The sequence below is a fragment of the Oncorhynchus clarkii genome, unplaced genomic scaffold, assembly GCF_045791955.1.
Source record: "Oncorhynchus clarkii lewisi isolate Uvic-CL-2024 unplaced genomic scaffold, UVic_Ocla_1.0 unplaced_contig_2291_pilon_pilon, whole genome shotgun sequence".
In the NCBI taxonomy this organism is placed as follows: Eukaryota; Metazoa; Chordata; class Actinopteri; order Salmoniformes; family Salmonidae; genus Oncorhynchus; species Oncorhynchus clarkii.
In genome coordinates, this window is record NW_027261074.1 from 46,064 (window position 1) to 59,568 (window position 13,505).

The 13,505-nt window shown below is 42.8% G+C and overlaps 17 non-coding genes across 17 annotated transcripts; all 17 read right to left on the bottom strand.

The window, feature by feature from the left end:
* Positions 1-641: 641 nt before the first annotated feature.
* Positions 642-723, bottom strand: trnas-gcu (transfer RNA serine (anticodon GCU)). The gene has a single exon. It is a non-coding gene; the product is annotated as a tRNA-Ser (tRNA).
* A 480-nt stretch (positions 724-1,203) lies between these two features.
* trnas-acu (transfer RNA serine (anticodon ACU)) lies at positions 1,204-1,285 on the bottom strand. The gene has a single exon. It is a non-coding gene; the product is annotated as a tRNA-Ser (tRNA).
* Positions 1,286-2,321: 1,036 nt separating this feature from the next.
* Positions 2,322-2,403, bottom strand: trnas-gcu (transfer RNA serine (anticodon GCU)). Its single transcript has one exon. It is a non-coding gene; the product is annotated as a tRNA-Ser (tRNA).
* Positions 2,404-3,439: 1,036 nt separating this feature from the next.
* Positions 3,440-3,521, bottom strand: trnas-gcu (transfer RNA serine (anticodon GCU)). Its single transcript has one exon. It is a non-coding gene; the product is annotated as a tRNA-Ser (tRNA).
* A 480-nt stretch (positions 3,522-4,001) lies between these two features.
* Positions 4,002-4,083, bottom strand: trnas-gcu (transfer RNA serine (anticodon GCU)). Its single transcript has one exon. It is a non-coding gene; the product is annotated as a tRNA-Ser (tRNA).
* Positions 4,084-5,120: 1,037 nt separating this feature from the next.
* trnas-gcu (transfer RNA serine (anticodon GCU)) lies at positions 5,121-5,202 on the bottom strand. Its single transcript has one exon. It is a non-coding gene; the product is annotated as a tRNA-Ser (tRNA).
* A 480-nt stretch (positions 5,203-5,682) lies between these two features.
* On the bottom strand, positions 5,683-5,764 carry trnas-gcu (transfer RNA serine (anticodon GCU)). Its single transcript has one exon. It is a non-coding gene; the product is annotated as a tRNA-Ser (tRNA).
* Positions 5,765-6,244: 480 nt separating this feature from the next.
* On the bottom strand, positions 6,245-6,326 carry trnas-gcu (transfer RNA serine (anticodon GCU)). The gene has a single exon. It is a non-coding gene; the product is annotated as a tRNA-Ser (tRNA).
* A 480-nt stretch (positions 6,327-6,806) lies between these two features.
* On the bottom strand, positions 6,807-6,888 carry trnas-gcu (transfer RNA serine (anticodon GCU)). Its single transcript has one exon. It is a non-coding gene; the product is annotated as a tRNA-Ser (tRNA).
* Positions 6,889-7,368: 480 nt separating this feature from the next.
* Positions 7,369-7,450, bottom strand: trnas-gcu (transfer RNA serine (anticodon GCU)). The gene has a single exon. It is a non-coding gene; the product is annotated as a tRNA-Ser (tRNA).
* A 1,036-nt stretch (positions 7,451-8,486) lies between these two features.
* trnas-gcu (transfer RNA serine (anticodon GCU)) lies at positions 8,487-8,568 on the bottom strand. The gene has a single exon. It is a non-coding gene; the product is annotated as a tRNA-Ser (tRNA).
* Positions 8,569-9,048: 480 nt separating this feature from the next.
* Positions 9,049-9,130, bottom strand: trnas-gcu (transfer RNA serine (anticodon GCU)). The gene has a single exon. It is a non-coding gene; the product is annotated as a tRNA-Ser (tRNA).
* A 1,037-nt stretch (positions 9,131-10,167) lies between these two features.
* On the bottom strand, positions 10,168-10,249 carry trnas-gcu (transfer RNA serine (anticodon GCU)). Its single transcript has one exon. It is a non-coding gene; the product is annotated as a tRNA-Ser (tRNA).
* Positions 10,250-10,729: 480 nt separating this feature from the next.
* trnas-gcu (transfer RNA serine (anticodon GCU)) lies at positions 10,730-10,811 on the bottom strand. The gene has a single exon. It is a non-coding gene; the product is annotated as a tRNA-Ser (tRNA).
* A 480-nt stretch (positions 10,812-11,291) lies between these two features.
* On the bottom strand, positions 11,292-11,373 carry trnas-gcu (transfer RNA serine (anticodon GCU)). Its single transcript has one exon. It is a non-coding gene; the product is annotated as a tRNA-Ser (tRNA).
* A 480-nt stretch (positions 11,374-11,853) lies between these two features.
* Positions 11,854-11,935, bottom strand: trnas-gcu (transfer RNA serine (anticodon GCU)). Its single transcript has one exon. It is a non-coding gene; the product is annotated as a tRNA-Ser (tRNA).
* A 1,036-nt stretch (positions 11,936-12,971) lies between these two features.
* trnas-gcu (transfer RNA serine (anticodon GCU)) lies at positions 12,972-13,053 on the bottom strand. The gene has a single exon. It is a non-coding gene; the product is annotated as a tRNA-Ser (tRNA).
* Between the last annotated feature and the right edge of the window lie 452 nt (positions 13,054-13,505).

Sequence of the window (13,505 nt, forward strand, 5' to 3'; positions counted from 1 at the left end):
GTCAGCAATTTTAACAGTGTTTGTGAAAGTCAAAATCTTCCAGTGCCAAAATAAATCACTGAATTTTAATTGTTACACGATGAGAATGGGATTCGAACCCATGCACGCAGAGCACAATGGATTAGCAGTCCATCGCCTTAACCACTTAACCACACCTCATCCTGTTTTTTGGAAGTTGCAAATGACCTTAAAAGACTGTAGTTGCTGTATGTAAACCCTAGATTGAAATCAATGAAAGTTATGCAGAGCAATGGCAAGGCCATGTGTCGATCCCATCGAGACATTTAACAAATGTTTTGTCAGGCCGAGTGGTCTCCAGTGCTTGATTAAGTGTGTTGAGGTGTCGGTTCAAATCCCACTATTGAGGTTGCCCTTGGTGAAGTTATTCTTCAATACCTGAATCTTATTAGTCGCTCTAGGATTGCGCAATGATTCTATTTTCATGTGGGGCCATGTAAGAGAGGAAATAACAAATGTTGTGTGAAGAGGTTGGTGTTACAATCCACACATGCAGTTCATCGCCTTCACCACTCAGATACCAAGTCCTGTGCTCTCGCTGTGGCAGTCAGCAATTTTGCCAGTGTTTGTGAAAGTCAAATTCTTCCAGTGCCATAATAAAGCACATCATTTAAATTGTTACACGATGAGGATGGGATTCGAACCCATGCATGCAGAGCACAATGGATTAGCAGTCCATCGCCTTAACCACTCGGCCACCTCATCCTGTTTTTTGGAAGTTGCAAATTACCTTAAAAGACTGTAGTTGCTGTATGTAAACCCTAGATTGAAATCAATGAAAGTTATGCAGAGCAATGGCAAGGCCATGTGTCTATCCCATCGAGACATTTAACAAATGTTTTGTCAGGCCGAGTGGTCTCCAGTGCTTGATTAAGTGTGTTGAGGTGTCGGTTCAAATCCCACTATTGAGGTTGCCCTTGGTGAAGTTATTCTTCAATACCTGAATCTTATTAGTCGCTCTAGGATTGCGCAGGGATTCTATTTTCATGTGGGGCCATGTAAGAGAGGAAATAACAAATGTTGTGTGAAGAGGTTGGTGTTATAATCCACACATGCAGTTCATCGCCTTCACCACTCAGATACCAAGTCCTGTGCTCTCGCTGTGGCAGTCAGCAATTTTACCAGTGTTTGTGAAAGTCAAAATCTTCCAGTGCCAAAATAAATCACTTAATTTTAATTGTTACACGATGAGGATGGGATTCGAACCCATGCATGCAGAGCACAATGGATTAGTAGTCCATCGCCTTAACCACTCGGCCACCTCATCCTGTTTTTCAAAGTTGCAAATGACGTTAAAAGACTGTAGTTGCTGTATGTAAACCCTAGATTGAAATCAATGAAAGTTATGCAGAGCAATGGCAAGGCCATGTGTCTATCCCATCGAGACATTTAACAAAAGTTTTGTCAGGCCGAGTGGTCTCCAGGGCTTGATTAAGTGTGTTGAGGTGTCGGTTCAAATCCCACTATTGAGGTTGCCCTTGGTGAAGTTATTCTTCAATACCTGAATCTTATTAGTCGCACTAGGATTGTGCAGGGACTCTACATTCATGTGGGGCCATGTAAGAGAGGAAATAACAAATGTTTTGTGAAGAAGTTGGTGTTATAATCCACACATGCAGTTCATCGCCTTCACCACTCAGATACCAAGTCCTGTGCTCTCGCTGTGGCAGTCAGCAATTTTACCAGTGTTTTGTGAAAGTCAAAATCTTCCATTGCCAAAATAAAGCACCGAATTTTAATTGTTACACGATGAGATTCTAACCCATGCATGTAGAGCACAATGGATAAGCAGTCCATCGCCTTAACCACTCATCCACCTCATCCTGTTATTTACATGTGGCAAATGACCTTAAAAACCTGTAGTTGCTGTATGTAAACCCTAGATTGAAATCAATGAAAGTTAGGCAGAGCAATGGCAAGGCCATGTGTCTATCCCATCGAGACATTTAACAAATGTTTTGTCAGCCCGAGTGGTCTCCAGTGCTTGATTAAGTGTGTTGAGGTGTCGGTTCAAATCCCACTATTGAGGTTGCCCTTGGTGAAGTTATTCTTCAATACCTGAATCTTATTAGTCGCACTAGGATTGTGCAGGGACTCTACATTCATGTGGGGCCATGTAAGAGAGGAAATAACAAATGTTTTGTGAAGAAGTTGGTGTTATAATCCACACATGCAGTTCATCGCCTTCACCACTCAGATACCAAGTCCTGTGCTCTCGCTGTGGCAGTCAGCAATTTTGCCAGTGTTTGTGAAAGTCAAAATCTTCCAGTGCCAAAATAAAGCACATCATTTGAATTGTTACTCGATGAGGATGGGATTCGAACCCATGCATGCAGAGCACAATGGATTAGCAGTCCATCGCCTTAACCACTCGGCCACCTCATCCTGTTTTTTGTAAGTTGCAAATTACCTTAAAAGACTGTAGTTGCTGTATGTAAACCCTAGATTGAAATCAATGAAAGTTATGCAGAGCAATGGCAAGGCCATGTGTCTATCCCATCGAGACATTTAACAAATGTTTTGTCAGGCCGAGTGGTCTCCAGTGCTTGATTAAGTGTGTTGAGGTGTCGGTTCAAATCCCACTATTGAGGTTGCCCTTGGTGAAGTTATTCTTCAATACCTGAATCTTATTAGTCGCTCTAGGATTGCGCAGGGATTCTATTTTCATGTGGGGCCATGTAAGAGAGGAAATAACAAATGTTGTGTGAAGAGGTTGGTGTTATAATCCACACATGCAGTTCATCGCCTTCACCACTCAGATACCAAGTCCTGTGCTCTCGCTGTGGCAGTCAGCAATTTTGCCAGTGTTTGTGAAAGTCAAAATCTTCCATTGCCAAAATAAAGCACCGAATTTTAATTGTTACACGATGAGACTCTAACCCATGCATGTAGAGCACAATGGATAAGCAGTCCATCGCCTTAACCACTCATCCACCTCATCCTGTTACTTACATGTGGCAAATTACCTTAAAAACCTGTAGATGCTGTATGTAAACCCTAGATTGAAATCAATGAAAGTTAGGCAGAGCAATGGCAAGGCCATGTGTCGATCCCATCGAGACATTTAACAAATGTTTTGTCAGGCCGAGTGGTCTCCAGTGCTTGATTAAGTGTGTTGAGGTGTCGGTTCAAATCCCACTATTGAGGTTGCCCTTGGTGAAGTTATTCTTCAATACCTGAATCTTATTAGTCGCTCTAAGATTGCGCAGGGATTCTATTTTCATGTGGGGCCATGTAAGAGAGGAAATAACAAATGTTGTGTGAAGAGGTTGGTGTTATAATCCACACATGCAGTTCATCGCCTTCACCACTCAGATACCAAGTCCTGTGCTCTCGCTGTGGTAGTCAGCAATTTTACCAGTGTTTGTGAAAGTCAAAATCTTCCAGTTCCAAAATAAAGCACAACATTTTAATTGTTACACGATGAGGATGGGATTCGAACCCATGCATGCAGAGCACAATGGATTAGCAGTCCATCGCCTTAACCACTCGGCCACCTCATCCTGTTTTTTGGAAGTTGCAAATTATCTAAAAAGGCTGTAGTTGCTGTATGTAAACCCTAGATTGAAATCAATGAAAGTTATGCAGAGCAATGGCAAGGCCATGTGTCGATCCCATCGAGACATTTAACAAATGTTTTGTCAGGCCGAGTGGTCTCCAGTGCTTGATTAAGTGTGTTGAGGTGTCGGTTCAAATCCCACTATTGAGGTTGCCCTTGGTGAAGTTATTCTTCAATACCTGAATCTTATTAGTCGCACTAGGATTGTGCAGGGACTCTACATTCATGTGGGGCCATGTAAGAGAGGAAATAACAAATGTTTTGTGAAGAAGTTGGTGTTATAATCCACACATGCAGTTCATCGCCTTCACCACTCAGATACCAAGTCCTGTGCTCTCGCTGTGGTAGTCAGCAATTTTACCAGTGTTTGTGAAAGTCAAAATCTTCCAGTTCCAAAATAAAGCACAACATTTTAATTGTTACACGATGAGGATGGGATTCGAACCCATGCATGCAGAGCACAATGGATTAGCAGTCCATCGCCTTAACCACTCGGCCACCTCATCCTGTTTTTTGGAAGTTGCAAATTATCTAAAAAGGCTGTAGTTGCTGTATGTAAACCCTAGATTGAAATCAATGAAAGTTATGCAGAGCAATGGCAAGGCCATGTGTCGATCCCATCGAGACATTTAACAAATGTTTTGTCAGGCCGAGTGGTCTCCAGTGCTTGATTAAGTGTGTTGAGGTGTCGGTTCAAATCCCACTATTGAGGTTGCCCTTGGTGAAGTTATTCTTCAATACCTGAATCTTATTAGTCGCACTAGGATTGTGCAGGGACTCTACATTCATGTGGGGCCATGTAAGAGAGGAAATAACAAATGTTTTGTGAAGAAGTTGGTGTTATAATCCACACATGCAGTTCATCGCCTTCACCACTCAGATACCAAGTCCTGTGCTCTCGCTGTGGCAGTCAGCAATTTTACCAGTGTTTTGTGAAAGTCAAAATCTTCCATTGCCAAAATAAAGCACCGAATTTTAATTGTTACACGATGAGATTCTAACCCATGCATGTAGAGCACAATGGATAAGCAGTCCATCGCCTTAACCACTCATCCACCTCATCCTGTTATTTACATGTGGCAAATGACCTTAAAAACCTGTAGTTGCTGTATGTAAACCCTAGATTGAAATCAATGAAAGTTAGGCAGAGCAATGGCAAGGCCATGTGTCTATCCCATCGAGACATTTAACAAATGTTTTGTCAGCCCGAGTGGTCTCCAGTGCTTGATTAAGTGTGTTGAGGTGTCGGTTCAAATCCCACTATTGAGGTTGCCCTTGGTGAAGTTATTCTTCAATACCTGAATCTTATTAGTCGCACTAGGATTGTGCAGGGACTCTACATTCATGTGGGGCCATGTAAGAGAGGAAATAACAAATGTTTTGTGAAGAAGTTGGTGTTATAATCCACACATGCAGTTCATCGCCTTCACCACTCAGATACCAAGTCCTGTGCTCTCGCTGTGGCAGTCAGCAATTTTGCCAGTGTTTGTGAAAGTCAAAATGTTCCAGTGCCAAAATAAAGCACATCATTTGAATTGTTACTCGATGAGGATGGGATTCGAACCCATGCATGCAGAGCACAATGGATTAGCAGTCCATCGCCTTAACCACTCGGCCACCTCATCCTGTTTTTTGGAAGTTGCAAATTACCTTAAAAGACTGTAGTTGCAGTATGTAAACCCTAGATTGAAATCAATGAAAGTTATGCAGAGCAATGGCAAGGCCATGTGTCTATCCCATCGAGACATTTAACAAATGTTTTGTCAGCCCGAGTGGTCTCCAGTGCTTGATTAAGTGTGTTGAGGTGTCGGTTCAAATCCCACTATTGAGGTTGCCCTTGGTGAAGTTATTCTTCAATACCTGAATCTTATTAGTCGCTCTAGGACTGCGCAGGGATTCTATTTTCATGTGGGGGCATGTAAGAGAGGAAATAACAAATGTTGTGTGAAGAGGTTGGTGTTATAATCCACACATGCAGTTCATCGCCTTCACCACTCAGATACCAAGTCCTGTGCTCTCGCTGTGGCAGTCAGCAATTTTGCCAGTGTTTGTGAAAGTCAAAATCTTCCAGTGCCAAAATAAAGCACATCATTTGAATTGTTACTCGATGAGGATGGGATTCGAACCCATGCATGCAGAGCACAATGGATTAGCAGTCCATCGCCTTAACCACTCGGCCACCTCATCCTGTTTTTTGGAAGTTGCAAATGACCTTAAAAGACTGTAGTTGCTGTATGTAAACCCTAGAATGAAATCAATGAAAGTTAGGCAGAGCAATGGCAAGGCCATGTGTCGATCCCATCGAGACATTTAACAAATGTTTTGTCAGGCCGAGTGGTCTCCAGTGCTTGATTAAGTGTGTTGAGGTGTCGGTTCAAATCCCACTATTGAGGTTGCCCTTGGTGAAGTTATTCTTCAATACCTGAATCTTATTAGTCGCTCTAGGATTGCGCAGGGATTCTATTTTCATGTGGGGCCATGTAAGAGAGGAAATAACAAATGTTGTGTGAAGAGGTTGGTGTTATAATCCACACATGCAGTTCATCGCCTTCACCACTCAGATACCAAGTCCTGTGCTCTCGCTGTGGCAGTCAGCAATTTTGCCAGTGTTTGTGAAAGTCAAAATCTTCCAGTGCTCAAATAAAGCACATCATTTGAATTGTTACTCGATGAGGATGGGATTCGAACCCATGCATGCAGAGCACAATGGATTAGCAGTCCATCGCCTTAACCACTCGGCCACCTCATCCTGTTTTTTGGAAGTTGCAAATGACCTTAAAAGACTGTAGTTGCTGTATGTAAACCCTAGAACGAAATCAATGAAAGTTAGGCAGAGCAATGGCAAGGCCATGTGTCGATCCCATCGAGACATTTAACAAATGTTTTGTCAGGCCGAGTGGTCTCCAGTGCTTGATTAAGTGTGTTGAGGTGTCGGTTCAAATCCCACTATTGAGGTTGCCCTTGGTGAAGTTATTCTTCAATACCTGAATCTTATTAGTCGCTCTAGGATTGCGCAGGGATTCTATTTTCATGTGGGGCCATGTAAGAGAGGAAATAACAAATGTTGTGTGAAGAGGTTGGTGTTATAATCCACACATGCAGTTCATCGCCTTCACCACTCAGATACCAAGTCCTGTGCTCTCGCTGTGGCAGTCAGCAATTTTGCCAGTGTTTGTGAAAGTCAAAATCTTCCAGTGCTCAAATAAAGCACATCATTTGAATTGTTACTCGATGAGGATGGGATTCGAACCCATGCATGCAGAGCACAATGGATTAGCAGTCCATCGCCTTAACCACTCGGCCACCTCATCCTGTTTTTTGGAAGTTGCAAATGACCTTAAAAGACTGTAGTTGCTGTATGTAAACCCTAGAATGAAATCAATGAAAGTTAGGCAGAGCAATGGCAAGGCCATGTGTCGATCCCATCGAGACATTTAACAAATGTTTTGTCAGGCCGAGTGGTCTCCAGTGCTTGATTAAGTGTGTTGAGGTGTCGGTTCAAATCCCACTATTGAGGTTGCCCTTGGTGAAGTTATTCTTCAATACCTGAATCTTATTAGTCGCTCTAGGATTGCGCAGGGATTCTATTTTCATGTGGGGCCATGTAAGAGAGGAAATAACAAATGTTGTGTGAAGAGGTTGGTGTTATAATCCACACATGCAGTTCATCGCCTTCACCACTCAGATACCAAGTCCTGTGCTCTCGCTGTGGCAGTCAGCAATTTTGCCAGTGTTTGTGAAAGTCAAAATCTTCCAGTGCTCAAATAAAGCACATCATTTGAATTGTTACTCGATGAGGATGGGATTCGAACCCATGCATGCAGAGCACAATGGATTAGCAGTCCATCGCCTTAACCACTCGGCCACCTCATCCTGTTTTTTGGAAGTTGCAAATGACCTTAAAAGACTGTAGTTGCTGTATGTAAACCCTAGAATGAAATCAATGAAAGTTAGGCAGAGCAATGGCAAGGCCATGTGTCGATCCCATCGAGACATTTAACAAATGTTTTGTCAGGCCGAGTGGTCTCCAGTGCTTGATTAAGTGTGTTGAGGTGTCGGTTCAAATCCCACTATTGAGGTTGCCCTTGGTGAAGTTATTCTTCAATACCTGAATCTTATTAGTCGCTCTAGGATTGCGCAGGGATTCTATTTTCATGTGGGGCCATGTAAGAGAGGAAATAACAAATGTTGTGTGAAGAGGTTGGTGTTATAATCCACACATGCAGTTCATCGCCTTCACCACTCAGATACCAAGTCCTGTGCTCTCGCTGTGGCAGTCAGCAATTTTGCCAGTGTTTGTGAAAGTCAAAATCTTCCATTGCCAAAATAAAGCACTGAATTTTAATTGTTACACGATGAGACTCTAACCCATGCATGTAGAGCACAATGGATAAGCAGTCCATCGCCTTAACCACTCATCCACCTCATCCTGTTACTTACATGTGGCAAATGACCTTAAAAACCTGTAGTTGCTGTATGTAAACCCTAGATTGAAATCAATGAAAGTTAGGCAGAGCAATGGCAAGGCCATGTGTCGATCCCATCGAGACATTTAACAAATGTTTTGTCAGGCCGAGTGGTCTCCAGTGCTTGATTAAGTGTGTTGAGGTGTCGGTTCAAATCCCACTATTGAGGTTGCCCTTGGTGAAGTTATTCTTCAATACCTGAATCTTATTAGTCGCTCTAGGATTGCGCAGGGATTCTATTTTCATGTGGGGCCATGTAAGAGAGGAAATAACAAATGTTGTGTGAAGAGGTTGGTGTTATAATCCACACATGCAGTTCATCGCCTTCACCACTCAGATACCAAGTCCTGTGCTCTCGCTGTGGCAGTCAGCAATTTTGCCAGTGTTTGTGAAAGTCAAAATCTTCCAGTGCCAAAATAAAGCACATCATTTGAATTTTTACTCGATGAGGATGGGATTCGAACCCATGCATGCAGAGCACAATGGATTAGCAGTCCATCGCCTTAACCACTCGGCCACCTCATCCTGTTTTTTGGAAGTTGCAAATTATCTAAAAAGGCTGTAGTTGCTGTATGTAAACCCTAGATTGAAATCAATGAAAGTTATGCAGAGCAATGGCAAGGCCATGTGTCGATCCCATCGAGACATTTAACAAATGTTTTGTCAGGCCGAGTGGTCTCCAGTGCTTGATTAAGTGTGTTGAGGTGTCGGTTCAAATCCCACTATTGAGGTTGCCCTTGGTGAAGTTATTCTTCAATACCTGAATCTTATTAGTCGCACTAGGATTGTGCAGGGACTCTACATTCATGTGGGGCCATGTAAGAGAGGAAATAACAAATGTTTTGTGAAGAAGTTGGTGTTATAATCCACACATGCAGTTCATCGCCTTCACCACTCAGATACCAAGTCCTGTGCTCTCGCTGTGGTAGTCAGCAATTTTACCAGTGTTTGTGAAAGTCAAAATCTTCCAGTTCCAAAATAAAGCACAACATTTTAATTGTTACACGATGAGGATGGGATTCGAACCCATGCATGCAGAGCACAATGGATTAGCAGTCCATCGCCTTAACCACTCGGCCACCTCATCCTGTTTTTTGGAAGTTGCAAATTATCTAAAAAGGCTGTAGTTGCTGTATGTAAACCCTAGATTGAAATCAATGAAAGTTATGCAGAGCAATGGCAAGGCCATGTGTCGATCCCATCGAGACATTTAACAAATGTTTTGTCAGGCCGAGTGGTCTCCAGTGCTTGATTAAGTGTGTTGAGGTGTCGGTTCAAATCCCACTATTGAGGTTGCCCTTGGTGAAGTTATTCTTCAATACCTGAATCTTATTAGTCGCACTAGGATTGTGCAGGGACTCTACATTCATGTGGGGCCATGTAAGAGAGGAAATAACAAATGTTTTGTGAAGAAGTTGGTGTTATAATCCACACATGCAGTTCATCGCCTTCACCACTCAGATACCAAGTCCTGTGCTCTCGCTGTGGCAGTCAGCAATTTTACCAGTGTTTTGTGAAAGTCAAAATCTTCCATTGCCAAAATAAAGCACCGAATTTTAATTGTTACACGATGAGATTCTAACCCATGCATGTAGAGCACAATGGATAAGCAGTCCATCGCCTTAACCACTCATCCACCTCATCCTGTTATTTACATGTGGCAAATGACCTTAAAAACCTGTAGTTGCTGTATGTAAACCCTAGATTGAAATCAATGAAAGTTAGGCAGAGCAATGGCAAGGCCATGTGTCTATCCCATCGAGACATTTAACAAATGTTTTGTCAGCCCGAGTGGTCTCCAGTGCTTGATTAAGTGTGTTGAGGTGTCGGTTCAAATCCCACTATTGAGGTTGCCCTTGGTGAAGTTATTCTTCAATACCTGAATCTTATTAGTCGCACTAGGATTGTGCAGGGACTCTACATTCATGTGGGGCCATGTAAGAGAGGAAATAACAAATGTTTTGTGAAGAAGTTGGTGTTATAATCCACACATGCAGTTCATCGCCTTCACCACTCAGATACCAAGTCCTGTGCTCTCGCTGTGGCAGTCAGCAATTTTGCCAGTGTTTGTGAAAGTCAAAATGTTCCAGTGCCAAAATAAAGCACATCATTTGAATTGTTACTCGATGAGGATGGGATTCGAACCCATGCATGCAGAGCACAATGGATTAGCAGTCCATCGCCTTAACCACTCGGCCACCTCATCCTGTTTTTTGGAAGTTGCAAATTACCTTAAAAGACTGTAGTTGCAGTATGTAAACCCTAGATTGAAATCAATGAAAGTTATGCAGAGCAATGGCAAGGCCATGTGTCTATCCCATCGAGACATTTAACAAATGTTTTGTCAGGCCGAGTGGTCTCCAGTGCTTGATTAAGTGTGTTGAGGTGTCGGTTCAAATCCCACTATTGAGGTTGCCCTTGGTGAAGTTATTCTTCAATACCTGAATCTTATTAGTCGCTCTAGGACTGCGCAGGGATTCTATTTTCATGTGGGGGCATGTAAGAGAGGAAATAACAAATGTTGTGTGAAGAGGTTGGTGTTATAATCCACACATGCAGTTCATCGCCTTCACCACTCAGATACCAAGTCCTGTGCTCTCGCTGTGGCAGTCAGCAATTTTGCCAGTGTTTGTGAAAGTCAAAATCTTCCAGTGCCAAAATAAAGCACATCATTTGAATTGTTACTCGATGAGGATGGGATTCGAACCCATGCATGCAGAGCACAATGGATTAGCAGTCCATCGCCTTAACCACTCGGCCACCTCATCCTGTTTTTTGGAAGTTGCAAATGACCTTAAAAGACTGTAGTTGCTGTATGTAAACCCTAGAATGAAATCAATGAAAGTTAGGCAGAGCAATGGCAAGGCCATGTGTCGATCCCATCGAGACATTTAACAAATGTTTTGTCAGGCCGAGTGGTCTCCAGTGCTTGATTAAGTGTGTTGAGGTGTCGGTTCAAATCCCACTATTGAGGTTGCCCTTGGTGAAGTTATTCTTCAATACCTGAATCTTATTAGTCGCTCTAGGATTGCGCAGGGATTCTATTTTCATGTGGGGCCATGTAAGAGAGGAAATAACAAATGTTGTGTGAAGAGGTTGGTGTTATAATCCACACATGCAGTTCATCGCCTTCACCACTCAGATACCAAGTCCTGTGCTCTCGCTGTGGCAGTCAGCAATTTTGCCAGTGTTTGTGAAAGTCAAAATCTTCCAGTGCTCAAATAAAGCACATCATTTGAATTGTTACTCGATGAGGATGGGATTCGAACCCATGCATGCAGAGCACAATGGATTAGCAGTCCATCGCCTTAACCACTCGGCCACCTCATCCTGTTTTTTGGAAGTTGCAAATGACCTTAAAAGACTGTAGTTGCTGTATGTAAACCCTAGAATGAAATCAATGAAAGTTAGGCAGAGCAATGGCAAGGCCATGTGTCGATCCCATCGAGACATTTAACAAATGTTTTGTCAGGCCGAGTGGTCTCCAGTGCTTGATTAAGTGTGTTGAGGTGTCGGTTCAAATCCCACTATTGAGGTTGCCCTTGGTGAAGTTATTCTTCAATACCTGAATCTTATTAGTCGCTCTAGGATTGCGCAGGGATTCTATTTTCATGTGGGGCCATGTAAGAGAGGAAATAACAAATGTTGTGTGAAGAGGTTGGTGTTATAATCCACACATGCAGTTCATCGCCTTCACCACTCAGATACCAAGTCCTGTGCTCTCGCTGTGGCAGTCAGCAATTTTGCCAGTGTTTGTGAAAGTCAAAATCTTCCAGTGCTCAAATAAAGCACATCATTTGAATTGTTACTCGATGAGGATGGGATTCGAACCCATGCATGCAGAGCACAATGGATTAGCAGTCCATCGCCTTAACCACTCGGCCACCTCATCCTGTTTTTTGGAAGTTGCAAATGACCTTAAAAGACTGTAGTTGCTGTATGTAAACCCTAGAATGAAATCAATGAAAGTTAGGCAGAGCAATGGCAAGGCCATGTGTCGATCCCATCGAGACATTTAACAAATGTTTTGTCAGGCCGAGTGGTCTCCAGTGCTTGATTAAGTGTGTTGAGGTGTCGGTTCAAATCCCACTATTGAGGTTGCCCTTGGTGAAGTTATTCTTCAATACCTGAATCTTATTAGTCGCTCTAGGATTGCGCAGGGATTCTATTTTCATGTGGGGCCATGTAAGAGAGGAAATAACAAATGTTGTGTGAAGAGGTTGGTGTTATAATCCACACATGCAGTTCATCGCCTTCACCACTCAGATACCAAGTCCTGTGCTCTCGCTGTGGCAGTCAGCAATTTTGCCAGTGTTTGTGAAAGTCAAAATCTTCCATTGCCAAAATAAAGCACTGAATTTTAATTGTTACACGATGAGACTCTAACCCATGCATGTAGAGCACAATGGATAAGCAGTCCATCGCCTTAACCACTCATCCACCTCATCCTGTTACTTACATGTGGCAAATGACCTTAAAAACCTGTAGTTGCTGTATGTAAACCCTAGATTGAAATCAATGAAAGTTAGGCAGAGCAATGGCAAGGCCATGTGTCGATCCCATCGAGACATTTAACAAATGTTTTGTCAGGCCGAGTGGTCTCCAGTGCTTGATTAAGTGTGTTGAGGTGTCGGTTCAAATCCCACTATTGAGGTTGCCCTTGGTGAAGTTATTCTTCAATACCTGAATCTTATTAGTCGCTCTAGGATTGCGCAGGGATTCTATTTTCATGTGGGGCCATGTAAGAGAGGAAATAACAAATGTTGTGTGAAGAGGTTGGTGTTATAATCCACACATGCAGTTCATCGCCTTCACCACTCAGATACCAAGTCCTGTGCTCTCGCTGTGGCAGTCAGCAATTTTGCCAGTGTTTGTGAAAGTCAAAATCTTCCAGTGCCAAAATAAAGCACATCATTTGAATTTTTACTCGATGAGGATGGGATTCGAACCCATGCATGCAGAGCACAATGGATTAGCAGTCCATCGCCTTAACCACTCGGCCACCTCATCCTGTTTTTTGGAAGTTGCAAATGACCTTAAAAGACTGTAGTTGCTGTATGTAAACCCTAGATTGAAATCAATGAAAGTTATGCAGAGCAATGGCAAGGCCATGTGTCTATCCCATCGAGACATTTAACAAATGTTTTGTCAGGCCGAGTGGTCTCCAGTGCTTGATTAAGTGTGTTGAGGTGTCGGTTCAAATCCCACTATTGAGGTTGCCCTTGGTGAAGTTATTCTTCAATACCTGAATCTTATTAGTCGCTCTAGGATTGCGCAGGGATTCTATTTTCATGTGGGGCCATGTAAGAGAGGAAATAACAAATGTTGTGTGAAGAGGTTGGTGTTATAATCCACACATGCAGTTCATCGCCTTCACCACTCAGATACCAAGTCCTGTGCTCTCGCTGTGGCAGTCAGCAATTTTGCCAGTGTTTGTGAAAGTCAAAATCTTCCATTGCCAA